Source organism: Macaca mulatta, chromosome 17 (genome assembly GCF_049350105.2).
Source record: "Macaca mulatta isolate MMU2019108-1 chromosome 17, T2T-MMU8v2.0, whole genome shotgun sequence".
In the NCBI taxonomy this organism is placed as follows: Eukaryota; Metazoa; Chordata; class Mammalia; order Primates; family Cercopithecidae; genus Macaca; species Macaca mulatta.
The window spans coordinates 82,601,267-82,614,186 of NC_133422.1; the positions used below are offsets into that span (position 1 = coordinate 82,601,267).

The 12,920-nt window shown below is 37.8% G+C and overlaps 1 pseudogene; it reads right to left on the minus strand.

Annotated features, from left to right (window-relative positions):
• Positions 1–10,684: 10,684 nt before the first annotated feature.
• On the minus strand, positions 10,685–12,840 carry LOC114669770 (methylcytosine dioxygenase TET1 pseudogene; annotated as a pseudogene).
• Between the last annotated feature and the right edge of the window lie 80 nt (positions 12,841–12,920).

Here is a 12,920-nt window from a genome sequence, read left to right on the forward strand (position 1 = left end):
CATCTCACACCAGTTAGAATGGCGATCATTAAAAAGTCAGGAAACAACAGGTGCTGGAGAGGATGTGGAGAAATAGGAACACTTTTACACTGTTGGTGGGATTGTAAACTAGTTCAACCATTATGGAAAACAGTATGGCAATTTCTCAAGGATCTAGAACTAGATGTACCATATGACCCAGCCATCCCATTACTGGGTATATACCCAAAGGATTATAAATCATGCTGCTATAAAGACACATGCACACGTATGTTTATTGCAGCACTATTCACAATAGCAAAGACTTGGAATCAACCCAAATGTCCATCAGTGACAGACTGGATTAAGAAAATGTGGCACATATACACCATGGAATACTATGCAGCCATCAAAAAGGATGAGTTTGTGTCCTTTGTAGGGACATGGATGCAGCTGGAAACCATCATTCTTAGCAAACTATCACAAGAACAGAAAACCAAACACCGCATGTTCTCACTCATAGGTGCGAACTGAACAATGAGATCACTTGGACTCGGGAAGGGGAGCATCACACACTGGGGCCTATCATGGGGAGGGGGTAGGGGGGAGGGATTGCTTTGGGAGTTATACCTGATGTAAATGATGAGTTGATGGGTGCTGACGAGTTGATGACTGCAGCACACCAACATGGCACAAGTATACATATGTAACAAACCTGCACGTTATGCACATGTACCCTAGAACTCAAAGTATAATAATAATAAAAAAAAAATAAAATAAAATAAAATAAAGGAAGGAGGTTTAATGGACTCACAGTTCCACATGGCTGAGGAGGCCTCACAATCATGGCAGAAGGCAAAAGGAGAGCAAGGGGACACATACATGGTGGCAGGCAAGATAGCTTGTGCAGAGGAACTCCCATGTATGAAACCATAAGATCTCATGAGACTGATTCACTATCATGAGAACAGCAAGGGAAAGACCCAACCCTGTGATTCAATAGCCTCCCACTGGGTCCTTCCCAAGACATGTGGGAATTATGGGAGCTACAATTCAAGATGAGATTTGGGCGGGGTCATGGTCAAACCATATCAGCATGTGTATAGATGAATTGCAATATTTTATAGAAAGTGATATGGACTGCATGTTTGTGTTTGCTCAAAATTCATATATTGAAAGACTAATAGCAAGTGTGATAGTATTTAAAGATGGGGCATTTGGGAGGTGATTAGGTCATGAAGATGGATCCCTCATGATGTGTGCCTTTATAAGAAGAAACGCTATAGGACAGTGCTTCCCCTCTCTTACTGCCCCTCTAAAATGTCAGGATACAAGGAGAAGACAACTCTGCAAACCAGGAAGAGCGTCCTCACCAGACACTGCCAGTTCCTTGATCTTGGACTTCCCAGACTCCAGAACTGTGAGAAATAAAAGTTATTTAAATTACCCGGTCTATGATATTTGTGTCATAATAGCCCAAACAAAGATAGGAGGGATATTATTAATTATATAATCATGTGTTATAATTCATTTACATATTACATTTGTTCTATAATACACATTGTGTGTGTGTGTGTATATATATATACACACATATACATATGGTTTTTTTTTTTTTTTTTTTGAGACGGCGTCTCACTCTGTCGCCCAGGCTGGAGTGCAGTGGCCAGATCTCAGCTCACTGCAAGCTCCCCCGCCTCCCGCGTTCACGCCATTCTCCTGCCTCAGCCACCCGAGAAGCTGTGACTACAGGTGCCCGCCACCAGGCCCGGCTAATTTTTCTTTTTTTCTTTTTTTTTTTTGTATTTTAAGTAGAGACGGGGTTTCACCGTGTTTGCCAGGATGGTTTCAGTCTCCTGACCTCGTGATCCGCCCGCCTCGGCCTCCCAAAGTGCTGGGATTACAGGCGTGAGCCACCGCGCCCGGTCAACATTGTATATTTCTCAATGGCAAAGAGTGTCTCATGTTTCTACTTTACCATTTGTGTCAATTATTCACAATGCTAAGTGCATTATAATAGGACAAAATAATATTATGTGGGTTACTGAATAAAAGCAATGCTTATTATCATTATAACATTTTTATTTTTCAGAATATTTAATTTTGATTTCTATTTTTAAATTGTTTAAGATATTTAAAATATTACAAACGCAAAGGCAATGTTACATATGAGTTCATGAGAGAAAGTTGAAATTGTACTAAGGAAGATGAAATTTTCAAAAGAAGAGATGGGTAGAGGTTAAGGAATCAAGTAAAGAATAAAATGCTTCTAATATCTGTCCTGTACTGATGGCAAACTGTCATCATGCTAGCTTCCCCTAAAACTAGTCCAAGAGAAAATATAGAAAAGGGAAACAAATTTTTCAGGAATAAGCCAGAAACAAACAAACAAAAACCTTTGTGAAATTATTGGGTAGACTCAGTACTGTCTTGAACTGGTGACAAGGATGAGGATAAAGGTGAAGGTGTCACTAAGATGATAGGATGAAAGGAATCATTTAACTTCACCTTATTCCTATCCTTCACTTTAGTGTTTCGTACAGAAATTTTCTGCAACAGTTCATGTTCTAATAGTGGGGAGGGATGAACCCAATACAGCATAAATGCCCATTGGGTTAAGGAATCTATGAAAAATGGTGGTTGTGAACCAGTTGATCTGCCCTTGAGCATTTGTTCCTCAATTTCTCCCATTCAAAGTTCCCAGTGAAAGCTGAGGAAGCAGGTTTTTGCAATAATAATTTTTCCCAATAGTTAAATGGGAGAAAAAGTGGCAAGTAATTGCCTGGTAAGGAACCACAAATGTGAATGGTACACAATGTTTCTGTGATTTTTTTGGTTCCTTTCCCTGAGATTCTGGCTTCAGGGCTAGCCTTTAGCCCATTTCCAGAAAAGATTGCCAGATTGAGTAGCAATTACTGTCAGGGAACCTTGTACTCATGTGCCAAAAAACCAGCCATCTAAGAAACAGAAAACACTCCAAAGAAATGTTAACTATTCATCTGACACCAACTGAAGCAGAATTCTTAGAACAAATCGACAAAGACTTTATATACAAACATTTACACAGTATAGGATGAGATAAAATAAATAATAAGGTAAAATAAATTTTAATGTAAAATAAAAACCAAATTTTAAATATTAAATATAGAAAAAATTCCACACTTAAATATATAATAATGAAATGAAAAATATTAAAACTTAAGAGAAAATGCTAAAAGCACACAGAAAGCAAAGTTTAAAGAACTTTGATTTATAAAGAATTAAGAAGGAGATTGATATCAGACTTCTCATTTTCAATATTGGAAAGGGAATAATAGTTACAAGTTTCAAAGAAAAATAACTTTGTACTTAGATTTATTTCTAACCGAATTGTTGTTCAAAGATATGGGTGTAATAAAAATATTCCCAGGACTCTATGCTACCAAAGGGTTTATCTGTCAGATGAAGATCCATAGTTAAACCCTTTTTTTTTTTTTTTTTTTTGTTGAGACGGATTCTCACTCTGTCGCCCAGGCCTGAGTGCAAGGGTGCGATCTCGGCTCACTGCAACATCTGCCTCCCAGGTTCAAGCTATTCTCCTGCCTCAGCCTCACTAGCAGCTAGGATTACAGGTGCCCACCACCACACCCAGTTAATTTTTTTTTTTTTTTTTGGACTGAGTCTCCCTCAGTTGCCCAGCCTGGAGTGCAGTGGCGCGATCTTGACTCACTGCCAGCTCCGCCTCCCGGTTCACGCCGTTTTCCTGCCTCAGCCTCCTGAGTAGCTGGGATTACAGGCATGCGCCACCACGCCTGGCTATTTTTTTTTTTTTTTTCGTATTTTTAGTAGAGATGGGATTTCACTGTGTTAGCCAGGATGGTCTTTATCTCCTGACTGATACCAAGTGATCCGCCTGCCTCAGCCTCCCAAAGTAGCTGGGATTACAGTTGTGAGCCACCACAACCGGCCAGTTAAACACTTTAGTAAGAGATATTCAGTAAGAAAAGAAATCAGCCCAAGAACATACTGCAATAGATACGTAAGGTAAAGTTTAATGTTGTCTAGTGAAATCTTCATAGTGAGGAAAATAAAGGAGGAGGATAAGGCGAAGAAAGATGCAGAAGAAGAGGATGAAAAAAATCATCTCAGAACTAAAATGTTAGACATATCATCATGATGATAGACCAATGATCAAAGCAGGGGAGAGATCAAAGGAGTATGTATCCATGATATGGTATATGAATTTTATTAGGGAAAAGTGCAACTCTTATTTTTTAAATTAATAAATATAAACAGGGAACAAATACAAGAACAAAAATGGACTATATAACATATATGACCCTTAAATAAAAAGAATCTTAATATTAAAATTCAGAAAAGAAGAAAAAATACTACAAAGAAAATATTTTTAAACACCTGAAATCAGTCTTAAATTTTAGCAATACTCAAATGAAAACTACCTATACTACAGTATCAAAATTCACAGGTTTTCAAATTAAGTTTTAGAAAAACAGGATTCAATTATAGTATCATTTTCAGAAGACACACTTAACAAAAAGAATGGAAATTTTGAAACAGAAGGGGGGAAAACAGATTAGGCAAATATCAATTAAAACTCAGTTGTGTTCTATTTTTGACAAAATAAAATTTAAAGCAAACATTGTAAGAAACAAAATACTATGTACTGGTAAAATGTTTATTTTTCTTTTACTCATCTTAAAATATATTCTTCTAACAACTCATTTGCAAAACATATATAAGTACAATTGAGAGAGCTGTAGAGAGAAACAGAGAAAGTCATAATGGTATTTAACAAATCTCTCTCAAAAAGAAATAAATCAAGATTTAAAAATAAGCAAAATTCTTAATGACTAAATAATGTTGATTAAAATAATGCACAGAGATGCTGTGTATAAAAATTGTATTAATTATGCATGCATGTGTACACAATGTATGAACATATGCATGTATCTACATTAGTCCATTCTCACATTGCTGTGGAGAAATACCCAAGATTGGGTGATTTATAAAGAAAAGAGGTTTATTTGCTCACAGTTCCATATAGCTGGGAAGGCCTCAGGAAACTTACAATCATGGCAGAAGGGGAAGCAAACACATCCTTCTTCACAAGGTGACAGGAGAAAGAAGTGCTGTGCAAAGGGGGAAAGCACCTCATAAAACCATCAGATCTCCTGAGAATTCACTTACTGTCCTGAGAACAGCATGGGGGTAACCTCCCCTATTATTCAATTACCTCCCACTGTGTCCCTCCCAAAAGACGTGGGGATTATGGGAACTTCAAGATTAGATTTGCGTGAGGACATGGACAAACCATATCAATATCTGTGTATTTATATAGACATACATCATAAATGATACGATTAATAAATTTGCATTCTATGTGTAGAACTCTACATCTAACAGAAAATAGAATTTTTAACTACACCCCCAAAATGCACACATATATTTGATTTAAATGGTCAGTAACATCTAAAAGCTGATAGAGACTGTATCCTTCTATGATTTAAAATCAAACAGACTATATTCTCTCCCATGCAAAAAAAAAATTTTTTTTTTTTAAATATTCAGTATGCTGACAGTTGCCTCATTTCCTTCTCTATCCTATTCTATTTTAAATCCAGATTTATATAACTCATTGCCTACTTGGCATATTCACTTGAGTATTTAATAGATATCTATCTGTTTAATAGATACTATCTCAAATACTTTATGCCCTAAATTTAACCTCTGGTCTTTTTCTCAAACCTATTCTACCTCCAACTTACCTTATTTGGGATGACTTCAGTTCAATTTTCTTTTGGCTGAAACTTGAGTTTTTGACCCGTGTCTTTCTCTATACTTTGCACCCTATTTGCAAGTCCTTTTAGGTGGCATTCTACAGGAAACCTATTCGGATACTGCGATTATCTTCAGGAGATTTTGAGAGAAATGTTCCTGGGAGCAAATTTATGGAGGGAAATCTCGGGAAGCAGAATTGGGCAAGGGAGGAGATGAACTGGAATGTATTTGCAATGTTGGCCTCAGTCAATTTCACAGAGCTTTGGAGCTGGAATTGCTCTTCAGAGATCCTCTCCCCACACAGCACCATCCATCAGTGAGTAGGTATGCCTTGCTCCTAAGAAAGGCAAATTATCTGGGACTGAGCAGTAGCTGTCAGCTAAAGTCAGTTCCTGGAGAGGGTATTCAGATGAGTCATCAGCAGCCAATAAACTCTGTGAATGAGCAGAATCTCAGCACTGCCAACAGCATACACTGCACTTTGTTTACCTCTATAACCTAACCTGTCTCACTGTGTCTATTTTTGCCCCTGTTATGTCTATTTTTACATAACAGCCAGAATAGTTTTGAACCAAAGACAAAATCATTTTACTGTTACACTTAATCTTTTTCAGTTATTTTTGTCTCCTACTAAAAGACAAATCTTTCCAACTAGGGTAAAATAAAATGTAAAAAAAAAAAAAAAATCTATGGCATTGCTTATATTAAACAGTATTTCTACCATGAAAGACAGAGGAAATTTGATCCAATGCAGAGGAATTAGTCTCTGTGGGTCAGAGCCTTCAGATTAACTGTGAACATAACTTACAATCAGTTCAATGCATTGAAGATTTACTCTTATAGTGGCATATATAAGGAAGACCATCTCCTTAACCAAAGGCAAGTCAAACTTTTTTATTTTAACTTTTTTTAGAGACAGCGACTCACTGTGTCGCACAGGCTAAGAGTAGAACTTCAAATGGCAAAAGCCACAGTGAAAGAAGGAAAGAGGAAGAGGAAAAGTAATAGATGACTTGAAACTAATCCTTTCCTTGCCATTTCAGGATTGGTTTGTTTTGGAGCTCTGTGCTACTCCAGTGTAGTTTGGGATTTCTAGGAACCATGATTACCCATCAAGTCCATTATTTTGAGTCTCCATGGTGGAGTTGTATCACAGAGAGCAAAAGTCAGAAGTTTACTGTCAGGCTAATGTTACTCTTCTGTGAAGCAGTTGTTCTTATTCTTTCATCTGTGTCTCAAACTGAATTCATCTATTTTGCAATCTCTCACAAATTTCAGGCTTAGGAATATGCAGTGGAAAATGTATTATGCACATGCATGTCAAGAATCAGTAAAAATTTATTTTAGCAGTGGTTGGATATGTCCTACATGATCTGAGATGACCTTCTCTTTCTGACCTTCTTTCCTCATCACTAATTCTGCTACAGCCACACTAGACAGCTTGCCAGTCTTACATCACATCAGGCATTGAAATTTTTCACTGACTTTTCCTTCTTTGAGACAGTCTTTGCCCTGGTATTACCTAACACCTCTCCTCTTTCAAACATTTGCTCAAATCTCACCTCTGCAAAAGGCTTAGCTTTATGTCCCTATTTATTAAAATACTCTGTGTTCATAATCTCCCTTTGTTTTTCTCTTCTTTATTTCCCCTGTAATAGCACATATCAGCTCAAATCATCATCACCTCTGACCTTACCTCTAATTTTGGATGAAAACATTGATTCTGAAGACACTTTGAAGATATGACATTATATTCCAGATGTGATCATATGATATGTAACCTATAGTTTGTTTGCTTTACACTATTCTGCATTTAAAAGAGAAGGCCAGGACCCACCATCCACTGGTGGCATGATTTTGGAAAATTCACTTAATCTGTTGGGATTTATACGGCTATGACTACTGGCCGTCTTTATCACCTATCTTAAGTCAAGTTCTGCAGCAGCAGAACATGAGACCAGGATTTGTGTGCAAGTGGTTTACTATAGAAATGTTTTCAGATAAACTGGTAAAGACTAGGATAGCCCAGGCAAGGGTGCAAGTTCTGGCCAAGTCCAGCTTCGACCTGACCATGGAGTGAAGCTCTGGGATATAAATTCTATCTTAGCATTTGACCACACAGGAGGCAAGATAACTGAGTTTCAAACAGAACACTTGAAACTGGGTAATTTATAAAGAAAGAGATTGCATTTCTTATAGTTTTGGGGACTAAGTCCAAGGTCCAGAGACTCCATGTTTGAGAAGACCATAATCCAGGAGTCGCATCTGGGGAGGGTCTTGTTGCTGGTGAGGCTCTCAGCAGAGCCCTGAGTCAGTGCAGATCATTGCGTGGCAAGGGAGTTGAGCTTGCTAACATGCTAGCTCAGGTCTTTCTTTCTCTGCTTATAAAGCCACCAGTTCTCCTTCCACGATTACCCATTAATCCATGGATTAATCCATTCAGGAGGCAAAGCTCTCATATAGCAATCACTTCTTAAAGGCTCCACCTCTCATTACAGTCACACTGGAAATTAAGCTTCTTTTGTTTCTTTTTCTATTTTTTCTTTCTTTCTTTTTTTTTTTTTTGAGACAAGTTCTCACTTTGTCGCCCAGGCTGAAGTGCAGTGGTACCATTAAGTTCACTGCAGCCTCTGCTTCCAGGGCTCAGGTCATCCTTCTGCTTCAGTCTCCCAGGTAGCTGGGACCACAGGTGTGCACCACTACACTCAGCGAAGCATTTGTATTTTTTGTAGAGATGGAGTTTCGCCATGTTGTCCAGGCTGTTCTCAAACTCATGGGTTCAAGCGATCCACCCACTCTGGCCTCCCAAAGTTCTGGGATTACAGGCATGTGTTACCCCGCCTGGCCTGGAAGTAAGTGTAAAGATGAGATTTGGAGGGGACACGGCATGCTTGTAGTTATTTTTCCTTATAAATCATATTGTAATTATCTTCTCTGCTAAATTATCATAAGAACTCCATTTTTAATAAAGTCTGGCATTTGGAAAAATCCTAGAATATTCTTTGTAAATTAAAATATATGCTGTTAGGAAGATTATTTAATGTAATGTATCATGAATGCTAATAAAACGTAGAGACACTACAAGTAAGCCAAAGAAACTTTTATTTATTTACTTAAGTAGTCTATGAAAGTGTGCAATTTATTCAATGAATTGTGGCTAATGGGTGATGCTGTAGAGTCTCAAATTACCAACTCTAAGCTTCATTTCTTTCTGTTTCCACTATCTGCTGAATGGAAGGAATAGAAAAGAACATTGCAGTGGAGATGGGTAAAGCAAAATGTGGAAAAATAATCAAAACAGATGAGTAACTAAGAAAAAAAAAATTAGGAAAATAGATGCTTTCTAGTTACCGATGCTTCTGTTTTTACCAATTGCCACCAAAACCGATATAGAAATATCAATAGATGATTGCTTTTGTGTATTATAGAGGACTGGTTTCAAAATTACTTAACTGATTGATTGATGCCTAATTTGCCTGCTCATTAAGCATCACAAGGTGTACTGTACCAGGAACTAGGCACATAATTTTGAACATCTTTTAAATCTAATGGCATTTTCCTTTGTAATTTTGTGTATTGCAGCTGAAAGACTAATAAAAAAAAATGGACCAAAATCTAGATTTGGTTTTGAAATATAGCATAATAATAAAATAAAGTCAGGTAAGGGTTAATGGTTTTGAAACAAGCAGCCACCTGCAAAAACTGCCCACACAAAGAAATGATAAATATTCCAGGAGATGGACAGGCTAACTACCCTGATTTAATCATTAGGCTTTGTATCCCATAAATATGTACAATTATCATGTACAACTAAAAATAAAAGGAATCACTGTGTCAACTAAAAATAATCATGTGTCAACTAAAAATAAAAGGAAAAAAAGTTGATTAATGAAAAAAAAGGGAAAGAATACAAAGCAAAGAGGACTAAAACACTACTTTCAAACCCTCATTCAAGACAAGGAAGCAGAAATGACCATGTTTGAAAGCTGCTAAACTTGAACCTCTGTGACAGAAGATTTGATTCAATGAACCAGAGTTGTTAGGAATCAATTATCTATAAACTGAAGTAATAATATTCCTCGAGCAAATACTTGCCTTATATAAACCCTTCATAATGACAGCAAATCAAGAAAACTATACAATGACTGAGATTCATTTATTGTAGAAGCAAATACAGATAAGAGCTATAGCAAACCTTTCTGAAAGCTTTGTCTAACCCTTCAAAGCTGAATGTTTTCAGCTGAAAGGGCTCTTCAGTTTTCTTAGAATGTTTACTATTCATCAGAGTGTTTCTACAAAATTTGACCAAAGAGTTAGCTAAAAATTATACTAGTAATGACTACTGTACTGGAAAAATGTGAAATATAAACAGCTCCAAATTGTTTGCAATTGAATGAAAGGTAAGGTACATTGTTGTCTTTTGTTTGTTTTTCTTGCTTTTTTTTTGGCTAATCTTAATTCTTTTTTTCACAGTTGGCTAGGTGTTGAAATATTCTGAGGAAAGAGAAATGACAATGTAGACATTTAAAATCTTATATTAGCTTAATAGTACAGTTAATGTGTCATGATTATCATGTACATATAGTTTTACAAATGTGTCTATCCAGATTAAGGAGGTTCAATGTTAGTGCTAGTCTACTAAGAATACCTATTTTAAAATCATAAGCAAATTGAATTTTTGAACTACTTTTTCTAGATCTGTTGAATTGAGCATAATTTTCCTTTTTTTGTATTTAAAACAATACAACTTTTATTTTTGCTTAAAATGTGCAGCTTCTACCAATTGTCAAAATATAATCTCAGTTAAGAATACTCACCTCATTTTTTTTAATCTCAGACCTAAAATGTGTGAGAAGAAGATATAGTAAGCTATACATGATTTTCTTTTAATAGCACCTTGAAAAAGTACACTGCACCAGCAAGGGCATTAAGAGGGGGAGAAATGCCTTCAGACCCAATGGTTATAGGGTGTATGTATGTGAGAGCATAAGGAATCGTGGTGACAACATTGTCATGGGTTAATGTTAATGCTTTATGAGAAGAAACTTGGTTCAAATAATTTCCTTAGAGGACAGTTCAGGACCTTCAACAGCTTCCTGGTCTTTTTGCTTTGAGACCTTCATTTTCTTATTCTTAGCTTCTTCAGTCTGAAATTTAATCTTGTTTAGTTCAGGACCATGTTGGGGCTTATTCAGGTTTTTGTGCTGGTGAAAGACAAGGAAGAGGTTAGTTGATTGACTAGGGTTTAGGTGCTCACAGGAGCTGTGTGAAGCTCTCACAGGGCACACTGAATCAAAACTGAGCTGTGCCGTGACCACCCAACCAATATTTGCAGCCAAAAAGATGTGCTCACTCTCTGACCAACACTCACCTAGGTGGGACAGTTTCTCTTCAGCAGGTGACAGGGGGTCGTCAGACAGCAACTCGTCTGATAGAGGCTCATTTGCTTCAGAATGCTTCTCATCTTCTTCCATCAAAGAGGCGAGGTCTTGAGAAGAGGTGAGGAAGGGGTGCTGCTCGCTTGGCTGATGAGAAGTTAGTGGCTCAGTTAGACCAGTGGGAGGCTCAGAAGAAACCAAGGGCTCTGTCACAGGAGGAGACAGAGTGGGGAGAGAAGCCACTTCACCAGGCTGTGCAATTCTAGAGCATTCCGCCGCAGCTGCATTGGCATCACTGAGCCTTCCAGAAGGCATCGTGCAGTGAGCAGTGGGGAATGCTACTTTTTTCTGAAAACCTGTAGGGGACTGTTGCATCCTTCTTCAATAGAGCTGAATGGCTGACGCAGTCTTTGGGGACCAGCAGAAGCCTGGAGATGCAGTGGCCTTTTTCACTGGGTTATGAATGGATGGCATCAGAGAAAAGGTTTTAGTGTTGTGGCCTCGCAAATCTTTTAGGATAAAATAGGCTTCAACTTTACTTTTTATTTTAGGTTGCACGGTGTCTGTTTTAATTGAGAAAACTGGCAGCAGTGAAGCCTTACTGATGTTTATTGTTGCTGAGTTATTCTTCCACTTGATTTGGGGAATGATTTTTGGCTCCACTGCCCTTATCTTATGTGCGAGAACCTCCATCATCATCACAACCCTCTTCTTCCCTTCTTCCCAGAACTTGGGAACAGGCTGAGTGAAACATATTCTTTTTTTATTTTTATTTTTTGCATCAGGGTGCCAGGACCTCGATGGCCCCAGATTTGATTTTGGCTTCCATTCCCTCCCTTAAGCCAAACTCATCGGAAAGTTTATACAGAAGTAGCACATGGAGCTGTTTATCTTGAGGAATAACACCCAAAGAGCAGTTACCTTCTTGAATGAAAGTACAAACCACAGTGCTTCCATTATTCATGTTGTGAATGTCTCTGTGGGGCTGGGCAGAGAAGTCCAGGCAATCAATGATGCCAGAGAAGGAACAACTATCCTTGCTGCCAAGCTAACATTCTTGTGCAACATTTTCATGTTCCACCTGATTTTGGTAAGCTAATGGAGCATCTTGCTTATAAATTGGAGCTAATTGTGTAGCCAAACTCTGTAAGTTATCTTCAAGTTTTTTTCCATGGCCTCGTGTTCCACACAAATTTGTTCTAGTTTTATGCATTGTCTTTCTGGATTATGTCCTTTAGTAATTCTTTCATAGTAGGTATCTGAGAGAGCTTGAACCAATTCTAAATTTTCTGGAGCTTGGACCTCTCCCAAACTTACCCCCATTAAAGTACATGCTCCATGAACAGCCAAAGGAGAATGAAGCATGAAGCTCCACACATCTCTGGATCAATTCCTTGACATGTACAGGTACAATTTTAATGGAGGGTGCATCTTCGGTTGGTAGGATGAATATTGTATGACCTTAGATTCTTGGTGGGCTCTGTGTACAGCTAGTCAGCCACAGGGAAACGAATGCCATCTCACACCATGATGAGCATCACTATCACAGCAGTTGGACCGTGGTGGTCTATACACTGCTAGACCAGAGGGCCTTTTCTGTATCATTGCTTCTTCTTAAAACCCACTTAATGATTGGACACCTATTACAGATTTTCCCTTCATTACCAGTATACACTACTGTTTCTATCCTTATTATGTTTCCTTTTTGACCATACCTATTCATCATGATTTCCCTGACAGCAGCAACACCTGGTCCTTCCCCAGGTGTATATAATATGAGCCTTTGGCTTTTCATGTAACTCGATC